The 14512-nt window shown below is 45.7% G+C and overlaps 1 long non-coding RNA gene across 1 annotated transcript in view; it reads right to left on the bottom strand.

The window, feature by feature from the left end:
- LOC144806559 (uncharacterized) overlaps positions 1 to 7365 on the bottom strand; it is a 34164-nt gene extending 26799 nt beyond the window's left edge. The window contains exon 1 of the long non-coding RNA XR_013605833.1: positions 7310 to 7365. This is a non-coding gene — a long non-coding RNA (uncharacterized LOC144806559). The remainder of the gene's footprint in view (positions 1 to 7309) is intronic.
- Positions 7366 to 14512: the final 7147 nt, after the last annotated feature.

Here is a 14512-nt window from a genome sequence, read left to right as displayed (position 1 = left end):
TGGGACTTCTGCCCCTTTTTAACCCTCTTGAGATGCACAAGGCAATCAAGTCCTTTCGGGTTAATTTGTCATAGCTGGAAGTTGCCTCTGTAAGGTCAACTGTCACAGGAGCAGACCCTGAGGCTTTTCCTGTGTCAGACATGACTCTAGTGTGGTGTAAGTGATGCACCTACCTACACTAAGTGTTTCCCTACTGTACCTTGCTAGTGAGTTGTAGTCAGGGTGTGCTAATCCCTTTAATCTACAACGACTAAGTTCAGTAGAACTTAAGTATGCTAAGCTTTTGATTTTATATGTACCTAGAGGTACTTGATGTGATCTTTCAATTTGATAAAAGATTGCAATGGTAAAACAACAGCAAGCTCAAATCCGCACCGCTGCTCACCAATGTGAGAAGTTGGCCTGATAGGTGATGTTTCGAATTCTGGAACCACCGGTTATCAGACCAAACAATCACTTATGGTGTCTGGTTGTAAGTCAACCTTGTTAGACAAGCTATCCTAGGGGTAGCATGGACTAAGCAGCCTAAAGGCTTAACTTAAGAGGTCGTGTTAAGCGAGCTGTTTTACCACATACAATCCTGTAATATCAAATGAAAGGACACCACACAAGTATATATTATAAAAAATATATGTATTTATTACTAAAAACAATCCCCAGTATTCTTTATGAATAAAGGGGCACAAGCGTTAAATCAAAAGCACAGTTTAAACATACAAAGTTGCACAATTATGGATGAGGGCGGGGGGCCACTCAAACCATATACTAAACAAGTGGTATAAGAGATACCAATCGAACAGTGGTTAGGCCTAGGGCCTAGGGAATCGCTGGGAGCAGTCGGGACAAGCAATGCTGAAGTCGGGAGAGGCCCACGGGATTCGGGTGCAGTGCGGAAAGCGCACGCATGCACCAATGTTAACCAATGGTGCGTAAAAGTTGTAAAGTTAAAGTTTAAGGACTCTTCCGCTGAACCTAGAGGAACAAAACTTAAGACACAGACCCTAGAGATGTGTACCAGTGTGGGAACACCGGCGGAGCAAAGTTACCTCACCCACAGGAAGCGGGTGCACAGGGTCGAAGTTGAGTCGGGTTTCGTCACGCAGGCTCTTGGTGCTTGAAGCTGAAAGGGCTGCAGGCGGGGTGAAAGAGAAGTGTCCGGTGGAGTCCAAGGGTGGACTCGAGTCGAAAAGTACCTGAAAGCAGAGGGGACAGAGTCTGGGTCACTCAGCAGTGACCAGGGTGGAACCAGGACGGAACCAGGCAATGTCGGGCGCAATCAGGTGGTCATCGAGGAGCTTCTCTCCGCTGTCCCGTGGGCTCTGGGGCATCTACGACGTCCAGGAGCGGGTCACGATCTGTCCCACGCAGGCTCTCGCCGTCGGCGCTGTCGGCTTCAAGATTGGAGCAAACAACACTTGGCAAAAGCAATCCACACGGAACCGGGAGATTGTTTCTCACTCGAACCAGGAGGGTCAGAGTGGGGGCTCCTTTTCAGGGGAGCTGGTGCAGATCTGGAGCAACCAGATTCGCAGGTCGAATTTCAAGTTTCGTCGGCACAGGGGCCACTAGCCAGCTGGCAAGTGACCGGGCCAACGCGTTGAGCCAAAAGAAGCAGAAGGGCCCCACGCAGCACTTGTCGAGTGTGGAGGGCTGAACTTCGGTGCAAGTGTGGCTCAGGGTTGGGGCTTCTCAAACCCCGGTGTACAGCTTCGAGGGTCACTCATGGGCTGCACGGTCAGTGTCTCGTGGTCTGTCAAAGATGGCGTGCCCCACGCTTCCGGTCGCCTCCACGGGTCTCAGCTCTGCAGGGACTGTGGATCGGGCTGTTGGAAGGCAGGCAAGCTTGATCTCGTCGATCTCTGTTGCTTGAGTTCCGGCGGGAACTGCAACAAAGCAGATGTCGAAGGCTGGATGGCGCCTGTTTGCACAGGGTGGTCACTCCTTGACCACAAGGGAGATTCTTCAGTCTTCTACGTTGAGTAGGATGTCGAAGGGTCCAGAGTTTCGTTTCTTATGTTTCATCAGGATAATCTGAAGTGCATTGGCACTGCTCCCAGTCTTATACTAATTTTGGGGGCTGGATTACCTGCTAGGTCCCCTCCTATGGGTGGGACCCAGGAAGTGGGTGGATACACCCCCTTCCTTTGATCCAGGCCACCCTGGCATGAGGGCTGGAGTGCCCCAGAACCGGTTTGGCCGGATTATGCAAGGGGCAGCCTTGTGCGCCCCAAGCAGTGTCTGGTTTCTTTCAAATCTCCCCGCTACAATCCACTATCTCCTGTCTGAGGGGGTGTAGCACCTCCCTGCAACAGGAAACCCTTTGTCCAGGCCCCATTTGGCTGAGTTTCGGTCAGCTTCAGGGGGTCAGACTCGTGTCTGTGGCAGAGGCATCCATTTTGTGGATCCAAGGTCCATTTAGAAATTAACCGCATTTAAGTAAAGTAACATGTCTTACCCCTCTAGAGGGGTGGAATGCTATCCCCATCGCCAGAACTGGCGAGGGGATAGTATTCCAAATCGTATGACACCTTACACGACATGTTTTGATAAAGCCAAACCAAAGTTGCTATATAACCGCGAGGATTATAATGCACTTAAGAGTATATGGTATGGCATTATCCTGAAACAGCTTAGGGAGTTGTTCCCGACAGCTGCAGACAGGCTCAGCTCATGCTAGAGCTCCATCTCACATTAAACCACGCACTCTGCCTCCAGGATTGATGAGGCCTTCCATAGGAGTGGCTCACAGGTTAATATGTGTCCAGATATAGGTTTAGATATAGGTATACTATATCTAAGTAAGGGGTGATTACACCACCTTACCCCAGCTGAGTGATCAGCCAGTTGTGTCAATTTAAGAACCAGCCAGGGGTGGCAAAAGATATGCTGCAGCCCCTGGTAGGCCTTGGTGGCCCCTATGCCCTGGGCACCTATAGTGCATTATACAGGGGCTGACAAGGAGTCCATTTCCAATTGTGGTATGTGCCTATAGCACATGTATCATTAATTTAGTGAGAGAACAGCAGGCTGGGGGTCTGATCAGCAGGCCCACAGCCTCAGTAGTCGAAAACCAGTGAAGCAAAAAGCAAAAATTTGGGGTGACCATAGGATAGCAGACCCTACTCTCCTACACACCACCAACATCACATGCAACCTGGGGTTCATTGTGGACTCCACGCCGTCTATGGCCCAGCAAGTTAATGCTGTTTCCTCTTCCTGCTTCAACACCCTCCACATGCTCTGAAAGATCTACAGATGGATCCCCACCAAAACCAGAAGGACGGTCACCCAAGCAATCGTCAGCAGCTAGCTGGACTATGGCAATGCCCTCTAAGCAGGAACCACGGCCACACTCCAGAAGAGACTGCAATGCCTACAAAACGCCTCTGCACGCCTCATCATGGTACTCCATTGCAACAGCCACATCAACACCCACCTGAGAAACCTGCACTGGCTCCCGGTCAACAAGAGGATCACCTTCAAGCTCCTCACCCACTGTACAGCAGCACTCTGCAGCACCACTGTACAGCACAGCACCACTCTGCAGCACCACTCTACAGTACCCTTTTACAGCACCAATCTAAACCACCACTCTGCAGCACCACTCTGCAGCACCACTCTACAGCACCAATCTAAACCACCACTCTGCAGCACCACTGTATAGCACCACACTGTAGCACCACTCTGCAGCACCACTCTACTGTACCCCTTTACAACACCAATATAAACCACCACTATGCAGCACCCCTCTGCAGCACCACTGTACAGCACCACTGTGCAACACCACTCTACAGCACCACACTACAGCACCACTGTGGTTGTGTGTGGTTGTGTGTGTATTTGTGGTTGTGTGTGTGGTTGTGTGTGGTTGTGTGTGGGTATGGTTGGGTGTGTGCGGTTGAGTGTGGTTGTGTGTGGATGTGGTTGTATGTGGTTGTGTGTGTGTATTTGTGGTTGTGTGTGGGTGTGGTTTTGGTTGTGTGTGTGGTTGTGTGTGGGTATGGTTGTGGGTGGTTGTGTGTGTGTGGTTGTGAGTGTGGTTGGGTGTGGCTGTGGTTGCGTGTGTGTGTAGTTGTTTGTGTGTATGGTTGTGATTGTGTAAGGTTGTGGCTGTGGTTGTGTGTGGATATGGTTGTGTGTGTGTGTGTGTGGTTGTTTGTGTGGTTGCCTAAGGGCAAACTGCCCCTTCGGAGAATGACTGGAATAACTAGCTGGGGGTGGCAGTTAGAAACGCTGGGATTGGACTGGTCTGTATGCACCTTTTTCCTTGTATAAAATTCAGAAACAGATCTTTTGGGGGAACACCAGGCTCTTGGAAGAGACTACTTCTTTATTAGTTAAGATCTGGCAAGAGGACTTTTGTATCCCTTTCGCTCAAGAAAACACCCCCCCTAGCTCCCCAGCACTCTTTCCATCCCTGCCTCTTTGCTAAATTTTTTCCTAATGCGTACACAAAATATGGCATTTGACTTTCTGCTAATCACAGTTGTTTATATTTCTACCCTAAATAAGCCCCAGCAGGAATCTGCACTTTTGTTTGCAAAGAAGTTTCAATGTGTCACCTAGGGAAAAACTGAAAATGTATTTAACATGGACCCTATTTTACAAGGAAGACTGATCATCAGATTTTTTTTGTTCTTAGGGTGTATCCATTTCTGGTACTAACATTACTTTTCTTAAATCTCTAACGTCCAACTTAACTGACCTTTTACCCAGTGCTCTCTTGCCAGAAGTTTTTAGGGGATTCCCAACGGTTCCCTCTGCCACTTCCTCTGCTTCCTCCACGTCCTCTCATCGAACTCATGTATTCCTTCTCTTTTCCAGAGGATTTCTTCGTGGCCATACCCGGGGGATTGGATGGGGAAAGCAACCAGGTCTCACACTGCCAGGAGTGCCCCGGAAGTCAATTTGTGCCTGTTCCATCTGCATTGAGGCCTGCCCTGTCCCTGCAGAGCCTTAAAGCTGCCTCCACCAAAGCCCCCCTCACCGCTTCATTACTTGCTCTGCAGCTGACCGACTCCGATGGAGCCTCAAACAATGAACGAAGCTTCACCATGAAAAAGTCAGCACCTGCAACACTCCTCAGGCTTTGGAGCATCCCCATGACTCTCAATTCTATAGACCCAGCCTTGAGAAATAGGTGCTTGTGCTTAGCACCTGAAAGCACCGGCACAAATTAAGCACTGGCACGGATAAAAAGACACTCATCCGCTGCATTCATGGAGACATCAGAACCTATCCAATAGCCGAAATCCCCATCAAGTTACCCAATGACAGTATTCTACTGGTCAGGGTAGGAGTATTGGACAACCTACCCGAACAACTCAGTTTGGACACAGACTATCCAGAATTCATCTTGTTGCTCAAAAGCACACTGAGGGAGACTCCTACACCCCCTTGTACGCTGCTCACACAAGCCCCTTGGCTTTTGGAACGGTCATTTCAGTATGCTCAATTCTAAGACCCCACCCGCCAGAATGCCTGGCAACAAGCGCAGAACCCAGTGATACCGTCCTCATTCCCCTCATTCATCCTCAAAAACAATTTAATATATAGGATAGGAAAACAAGACGATCCCCACAGTTAGTGGTTCTCAAGAGATTTCGCAATCAGATATTATTTTTTGCCCAGTCACACATTCTAGCAGGTCACAGTGTGCCTGAAAAAACAACCCAGACTGTGTTGAGATATTTTTTATTGGCCAGGGATATTCGCCAATGTAGACAAATACTGCAGGGAGTGTGAAATATGTCAGAAGAAGGACCCCAAAACCCCCTGCCATTCCCTTACAACCTCTACCAATCATCGATAACCCCTTTGAGAGGATAAGTATGGATTTATTGGGTCCTCTCCCAAAATCGAAAAAATTGTATATCTATATACTGGTTTTTGTCGATTATGCAACTCGATACCCAGAAGCATTTCCCCTACGAACACCAAGCACGAAAAAAACATCAGTGAAAAGTTACTAAAACTGTTTTCGAGGGTAGGATTGCCCACAGAGATTTTGACAGACCAGGGTACCCCCTATGTTTCTCGCTTAATGAAACAAGTCTGTAAAACCTTGAAAATTACCCAAATAAGAACCTCGGCTTATTACCCTCAGACAGAGGGTCTGTGCAAGCGATATAACGCCACCTTCAAGCTAACCATGAAGAAAATTCTAACCCCCAAAGGGTAAGAATGGGACATGTTGTTGCCACTCGCCCTCTTTGTTATTTGAAGCCAGGTTCGGAGAAGCTTGGGTTGTTCTCCCTTTGTACTTCTTTACGGGAGACAGCCACAAACCTTGCTAGAAATGACAAGAGAAGCGTGGGAACAAGAGAAACAAGAAGAGACACAACACCTTCTAGAATACACCCAAAGCCTAAGAAACCGCATACAGAAACGGTGAGATTTTGCTCACGACAACCTAGAAAAAGCTCAAAGAAGCTAGCAGATGTCTTGCAATAAAGGAAAGAGGTGACAGCAGTTACAAGTCCATGATTAGGTGTTCCTACTCCTACCTTCCTCTATATGAAGTTGTTGAAAGGATAGGCCTCACTACTTACCGGTTACGCCTTTCCTCAACCAAAACCCAGATATACCACATAAATCTACTAAAGAAATGGTTGGGACCCATCCCCAAAGACACCCATTACGTTTTGCCTGACTAAAAACCCATTCCTTCAACATTAAATCAATTGCTCATAAACGAACATCTAACAGAGGAACAAAAAGTGTCTCTTCAGACCCTCTTAGAGTCCTTCTCCTCCATCTTTTCCGACCTCCCGGGAAAAACAACAATAGTCAAGCATGCCATTGTTACCCCACCAAATGAAGTAATAAAACAACGCCCCTACAGAATACCATGCGCTAGGCGGGACGCGGTTCCTGCCGCAATAGAGAGCATGTTACAACTAGGAGTCATAAAACCTTCCAGCAGTAACTGGTCCTCCCTCATTGTCATAGTTCTGAAACCGGATGGTTCCATCTATTTTTGTATAGACTTCCGATCAGTCAATGCCATCAAGAAATTTGACTCGTCACCACGCCACGGCCCCGGAGGGACTTTGCTCTTGCATCAGCGTCTATGGGGCTTTTGGAAAGGGGCTGAGTCAGAGAGGGACGGGCGGAGAGACAGAGGGGTGAAAGGGACGCATGATAAAGGAAATAAGTGAGACGGAAAAGAAAGACGAAAGCAGAAATCATCGGCTACTCTTTTTCTTTTGGTTACTAAAACCTCTAGCCCCTCCCTTCACATTTATGCATAGGTATTATTTATTCCTCACATCCTCCCTTGACTAAACCATCAAGCAAAAACACTTACCTGAGCCTTTTCCTTCTGTCCAAGGGATGGCGGCCGGACTGAAGTGGAAGACCCTGTGGGAAAGAAGAATACAAAAGAGACAATCAATCATTGTGATTTCCTGCAATACTAATAAAAAGTGCATACCAAGAAATTATTCAATGCAGTGAGCTCCTTCTTGACTGACTCTTCTACAATGGGGAGCTACAAACTCTCCCTCCAGGGAATGGGAGACAGAGACAAACACACACACACACACACACACAGGACAGCATCGTAGGAAAACGCCTGATACAGTTTTTATATGCTGACATATGTACATTGTTTTAGAAAGATGGTAGAACTATTTATTTTGTTCAATGTGCTTATACTGCTAATTACTTTTATCACCTCTTTCCTCACCGGCAGAACCCAGAGAGTCCGCCTACCCCTTTCCGATCCAAAGCCACCACGATCACCTGCGGCATACCTCAAGGATCATCCCTCAGCCCTACCCTTTTCAATATCTACATGGCACCGCTCGCCAACATCATCCGAGCACACCACCTCAACATCATCTCGTATACCGACGATACCCAGCGCATCCTCTCCCTCACCAAGGACCTGGCCACCACCAAATCCAAACTCCAAAAGGGAATGAAGGCTGTTGCAGACTGGATGAAGACTAGCCGACTGAAACTGAACTCGGACAAGACAGGAGGTCCTCATCCTCAGATCCACCCCCTCCGCATGGGACGACTCCTGGTGGCCGGCTATGCTGGGAGCTGCCCTGATACCCAACAACATCACATGCAACCTGGGGTTCATTGTGACTCCACGCTCTCTATGGCCCAGCAAGTTAATGCTATTTCCTCTTCCTGTTTCAACACCCTCCACCTGCTCTGAAAGATCTACAGATGGTTCCCCACCAAAACCAGAAGGACGGTCACCCAAGCAATCGTCAGCAGCAAGCTAGACTATGGCAACGCCCTCTACGCAGGAACCACGGCCACACTCCAGAAGAGACTCCAATGCCTAAAAAACGCCTCGGCACGCCTCATCCTCGGACTCCCTCGCAACAGCCACATCACCATCCACCTGAGAAACCTGCATTTGCTCCCGGTCAACAAGAGGATCACCTTCAAGCTCCTCACCCACTGTACAGCAGCACTCTGCAGCACCACTGTACAGCACCATTCTGCAGCACCACTCTGCAGCACCACTCTACAGTACCCCTTTACAGCACCAATCTAAACCACCACTCTGCAGCACCACTCTGCAGCACCACTCTACAGCACCAATCTAAACCACCACTCTGCAGGACCACTGTACAGCACCACACTGCAGCACCACCCTGCAGCACCACTCTACAGTACCCCTTTACAACACCAATATAAACCACCACTCTGCAGCACCCCTCTGCAGCACCACTGTACAGCACCACTGTGCAGTACCACTCTACAGCACCACTCTACAGCACCACTCTACAGCAACACTGTGGTTGGGTGTGGTTGGGTGTGGTTGTGTGTGTGGTTGTGTGTGTGTGGTTGTGTTTGTATTGGTGGTTGTGTGTGTGGTTGTGTGTGGTTGTGTGTGGTTGTGTGTGGGTATGGTTGGGTGTGGGTGGTTGTGTGTAGATGTGGTTGTTTGTGGTTGTGTGTGTGTATTTGTGGTTGCGTGTGGTTGAGTGTGTGGTTGGGTGTGGGTGTGGTTGGGTGTGTTTGTGTGTGTGTGGTTGTGGGTGTGGTTGTGTGTGGCTGTGGTTGTGTGTGTGTGTGGTTGTGTGTGTGCATGGTTGTGATTGTTTAAGGTTGTTGGTGTTGTAGTGTAGTTCCTGTAGTCCCAATAGGCTCTGCGCTTTGGAATAATATATTCAGTAGTGTAGACGTAGGACTGAGGTTATCTAGAACTTTACTGACTATATTACACTTAAGTTTTTTGCCAGCTAGCTCAGAGTTCACTAGAAACTTTCTCGAATAAGCGAGGAGGAGTTTAACATCCCTGGATAGACAAGAAGGGATTTAGTTTCTGACAACCATAAAACATGACAACTTTGCTCTCCCTGAATAAGAGTATATCTCTAGAGTCGTGTGAAAACAAAAGACAGCTATTTCACTCAGTCAAAGGTGCGTACTTAGTTTCACCAGATTGCAGAGAAAAAGAGAGACGGCGTTTTCAATAAAAGGTGTTATTTATTGAGCAGTTTCTTTCCTCATACAAGAGAAATTAATTGCTACAATTGCAATTCTTATAGTTAAGTAAAGTGCATACAGTAAAAGCAGGATTATGAAATAATACCGTAAAAGCATTGATATGGTTTCTTAGCCATATGATACTTTAAAATGGATAAAATAGATACATACATATATACATTGACTAATCGTACTCAACTGGTGCTTCTAACTACGCCTACCCCGGTGTACCTGACCTAAGCCTAATACATGGGAGGGAGTAAGTAAGTAGCGGTTTAAGTTAAGTTTGTTTTGCCAAGAATCTGACTCAAGAATTCTCTGTAAGGGTTTAGTCAGTTCAGTACCTGGGTATTAGAAGGCAGGAGGGCTGGTATCTCTCTCTCAGAACTCGGTATCCCAGTCACCCGCAAGGGTAGGCTGGAAACGCCAGAGGCTGGATTTCTCGGCAAGAGAAAAGACAGCATCTTTCTCAGCGCGTCAAAAGAGAGGGGCAGCCTCCGTGGGCTCTCGCATCAGCTGGGCTCTTCGGAAGTAGATAGCTGCTCTGCTCCAGGATTAACACCGTGTGTTTGCTTAAGGCAGCATCGGTATATTTATACCTGAAAGGTGCCGGGGTTGACGTAAGGATGGACATAAGACGTCAATAAAGATGTCACTAAGAACTGGTCGTTCTTACAGTGCTTTACAGGAGCTCTCGGACTAAATCAAAACAATAGCAGCGGGGATTTCCCAGGTTGCTGGAGGCTTGGATTTGTTTAAGAACTCGGTGTGCTTTCTAGGGGGCTGGAGGAATAGGCTTTCTTAATGTGACAGCATGCGCTATGACCGAATTATGGAAAAGGGTTTCTATGCCGTTGCAGGGATATTATTGATTTATAACCGGACAAGGGCAAAGAATAGAATATTGATTCAGGTACCTAGATAAAACACGCTACACCCACTCCACGAATTCATGTCCATAATCGTGGAGAAGTGTGGCTCAATGGTTAGAGCAGGCAGACCTTGATGCAGAGCTCTGGCCAGGGACCAGGGTTTGATTCCCACCTCGGCGGGTCTCCGGCTCATTAATTCCCCTGACTGGATATTCTCGCCTCAGTGCCTGTTCAGACCATGGGTCCCACGCTGCAACTCTGGGCAATAGCTTGGTTAGTCTCCACAACGGCCCCAAAAGCGCTGGGATGCCTGGCTGCACCTGGGGGGTGCCCAGGAGTGGACATTTCCCAGGAAAGCCAGGAAGGGTTCCTAAGCGGTATACGGACAGCGCCGGGACACCTCCGGTGGAGATAGCTGTGCGCTTTAGAAATTCCAACATTTACATTACTAAACTAAGCAATGGTAAACATATCTAACGTTGCATGTGTATACCGATCCACCCCAAAATACATTATTTTGCATCTGAAATGGTATATGTGAAATACACGAAAACGAGTATAGGTACTGTATGCTTTCAAGCAGTGTAATCATTTAAAAAAATGCACATATATATCAGCATGAATGATTTGTGAAAATTACACATGAAATGGCTCTTAATACAGAAAAGAAAAGTGCGAGACCATTCCATCACATATAAATACAGTTATTTGTAAATATGCTAGAGGCTGAGGTAATATATTGTCTCTAGAGTTCCTAAAAATAGAAGCTCTGTTCTCTAAGAATAGTTCTACTTTAAGCAGAGGATGAGTGCCTAAAAAAGTAAATATTTTGGAATCGGGGAAAAATAGTTTTGTTTTTCAAGGGAAGAAGTCAAAACAGTTCCAAATATTTTCAGAAGCTTTTTGTTTTTCAAAGCTGAAGGCCAATTCAGAGTTCAGGGAACGCTGAGTGCTCATTTGCTTAAGAGTTTATTCTTTCTGTTCGGGGGAGAACATCATTTCAGACAGACTTTCAAAAAAGCAGTTTACCGCTTCAGGTGAAAGTTCGACCAAGTTGGAAAATGCCGCAACTGTGCAATCATGAGCATGATTGCTATCATCGATGACAGGATCAGCAGTGCTCACAGAGGGTCCTACCTGGTTGATGCTGCTCTCATCTTGCACTTCACTACCCTTCAATCGCAGTGGTGAAGTCTCAACGAATGCCGTCATCAGGATTGGTAACTGCTGGAGACAACACAATGCATGAGCCTTTACTGGATTCAGCAAAGTATCTGTATCCAATGATACTTCTGATTGTAGTGTAAGACAGATGTCTAACACGCATTCTTCTCCACACAGCATACATCTTAACACAGGTAAGATACAGTTTTTCCAGATGGGTCTGAATGAAAGAAACCAGGTCATATTCAGATCTCTTAGCCGGGCTAATCCAAGGACTTTAGTTATGCGGTCCCGATAGCGTATAGCTAGGATCGTTTCTTCCATTGTTGCTGGAGTCTTGTCTGTGACGTGGCTTGCCATAACGAAGCAGCAGTATCAAAAATAAAATGCCTGCTACGAGTCCCAACAGGAGTGGAAGGCTGCCAAAGAGTGAATGGACAAAATTAGGAAAGATGCCCAGGAATGCTCTGAAAGGTGTCAACAGTCCCGAAAAAATTTACTTAAATACACTCGCGATACCATTCGTATCAGAAATGTTTAAGATTTCATTTAGCATTTCTGCGAAGTGTAGGGGGCAATTTGTTGATAAAAGGTTATGAATCTCTGCCGTTGTCCTTGCAACTTGGAGATCAAATGTTTCTTTTGATGACGTCAAGTGCACTGGCGTCTGTAGAAGAACAGACTTCATTCTGCTTAAAGTATCAATTCGAATAGAAGAGATTTTCAGACTGGGCCAAATTTTTCACTCCCTGTCTGGAGTGTCGTTGGGATACAATACTTGCTCACAGCAAGTGACCCTGGACGTTACGCTTACCAGATAAGCTTTTCCTGGCACCAAGCCACAACATCTGTGGTCCACTATTAGAATGTAGCTCCCGTTTGAAAGCCGTCCAAAGAATGGCTCTATTCGAGTTGTAGGTGTGTCAAGCTGGTGACATGAAAGGTTATTTGAAGTCCCCTCACAGGCCCCATGCAAATTTATTCCCTCACACAGAAGTATACCACTTAGTGATTTTTCACAATCATCACCACTAAGAAATACATTCTGCCCTTTTTCACTATAACATGTGTGTGTGTAAGGTAATTTCCATGATGACTTGATGTAACCTTTACCCAACCTTTCATACTGGCCTGCCTGTATATACTGTTGGCAGTATAGAAATTGGAAAGTTGTTATCGGAATAGTTATTATCCCGTGTATTATCCATTCAATGACAGGTCGTTCTGACATTGTCAATGGTAATCTCTCAAGTTTTTCAATGCTCAGAATTGTATATTCTGCTCCCTTTTGTGCCAAGCTGATTTGTATATCAATAAGGTTAAAGATAAAGAACAGTGACGTTGTGTTGATTAAACACCAAGGCACGTAGCCTGAACGCAGATTTTGTAACGTCCAGCCAAGCTGTACAATAGAAAGCAATTGGGACTGACCATGTTGTAACATTAGCATATCCTGTTCTATTATATCGATTGCAGATGATACAATACTGTCCAGTGAATATATTCTGGAAGACAGAGTCATTAACCCATTGTCCACAACAGAAAGTGATTTTTCCAAATTAATACGGTCAATTTCCCGTATTTTCTCTGCTGTTTTAATTTGAGTTAGTTTCCAAGCTTCGTTATAAGCTGCATATATAGAGGCCGCTATGAAACGTTTTTGACGCGGTTTGCGTGGTCCCATAATGAAATCACGCAAGTCAGCACCTTCTTTAAGCAAAGTTAAGTGTTGCTTAATTTCTGCCAGTGTGGATGTATGTAGCCATTCAAGGCATAGTTTACCTACGCTGTATGTTGTTACAATCCCTGGATGTTGTCGCTAGGAGTATCGAGGGTCTGGCCTGGTCAATTTGAACCCCTGTATTTTGTTCAGGAATCTATCGTGACAGTTATTTGTGTCTGTGGGCCAGATCAACCATTTATTCCAATCAGGATGTGTTCTGTTTTGGTTAAAAATATGGGATACGTCTATCTCAACATCTGTAGTGCTATTACTATCAGGTGATGGCTTTGGAATAGACGGCTTGTTTAAGTCTTTAATTTTGGCTAGGCCAAGACAGGTTGTTTGTTGAATTGTGTCATTCAAAAATATAATTTGTTCTGGGATCATGCAGGCTCTGAATAATGATTCTATACCTCGGACTTGCCAGTCTTTAGTACCCCAGATTGTTTTTGTTTCAATGTTATTATTCCAAAAATCAAAACCAAATGTATTCATTTTTTCATAAAACGATTCTGAATAGATTAATTTTGTATTTTTTAGCATAGTTTTCATTCCTGTCTTATTTAACAGTTTGAAATAAAATGTTTCTGCTTCACTTGTGTTAAACCCTGAGAAGTATGGAAATTTCTCATAGAATGTTTTTGAACTACCTTTTGGTGGAGTTGCACAATGTTCCCATTGATAATACTTTAAAACATTTCTAGGCTGAGCAGATTTATGCAAATAATGGTTACCATAGTGGTTGTAGCAGTACATCTGATCATAATTTGATGAACCCTGTAAATATTCATGTTCTGTAAATTTTGCTGACATAACTAAGTCTGACATCATATCATTAATACTTTCAAAGTCCCAATCATCAGAGAATGTACTCGGTTTTACAAAGTCACTTAATGAAACCTTAAATTGATGAGGATACTTCAAGAGTTCGACCGGGCCATATATATCGTAATCTGTTTTGTCCCATGCTACCCCACCGGGTAATGGATTGGCTGTGAAGTTTACTGAAGAAAGTTCTCTTTTCTCGATGTGTGAAGACTTGTGTGGCTTTAGGACCAGGTTGATGTTCTGGCTTGCTGTGTCCATTGTAACATATTTTCCCTCAATGAAGTGTTCCAAGCATAGTACCATGATGAGCCAAAGCAGGAGGAAAAGTACACCTAGCACCACCCAAAATTCAATCCATGGGGAAATCAGATAGGTCTCCTTTAGTTGATGAAAGAGTTTTTTAGTTTTGTCTTTAAAAGTTGTTGTTGATGTTGGCTGTTCCTCAGGTTCGCTCGGATCCTCGGAA

This window comes from Lissotriton helveticus (genome assembly GCF_964261635.1).
Source record: "Lissotriton helveticus chromosome 1_1 unlocalized genomic scaffold, aLisHel1.1 SUPER_1_unloc_86, whole genome shotgun sequence".
Classification (NCBI taxonomy): domain Eukaryota; kingdom Metazoa; phylum Chordata; class Amphibia; order Caudata; family Salamandridae; genus Lissotriton; species Lissotriton helveticus.
This window is presented reverse-complemented; position numbering and strand designations above follow the sequence as displayed.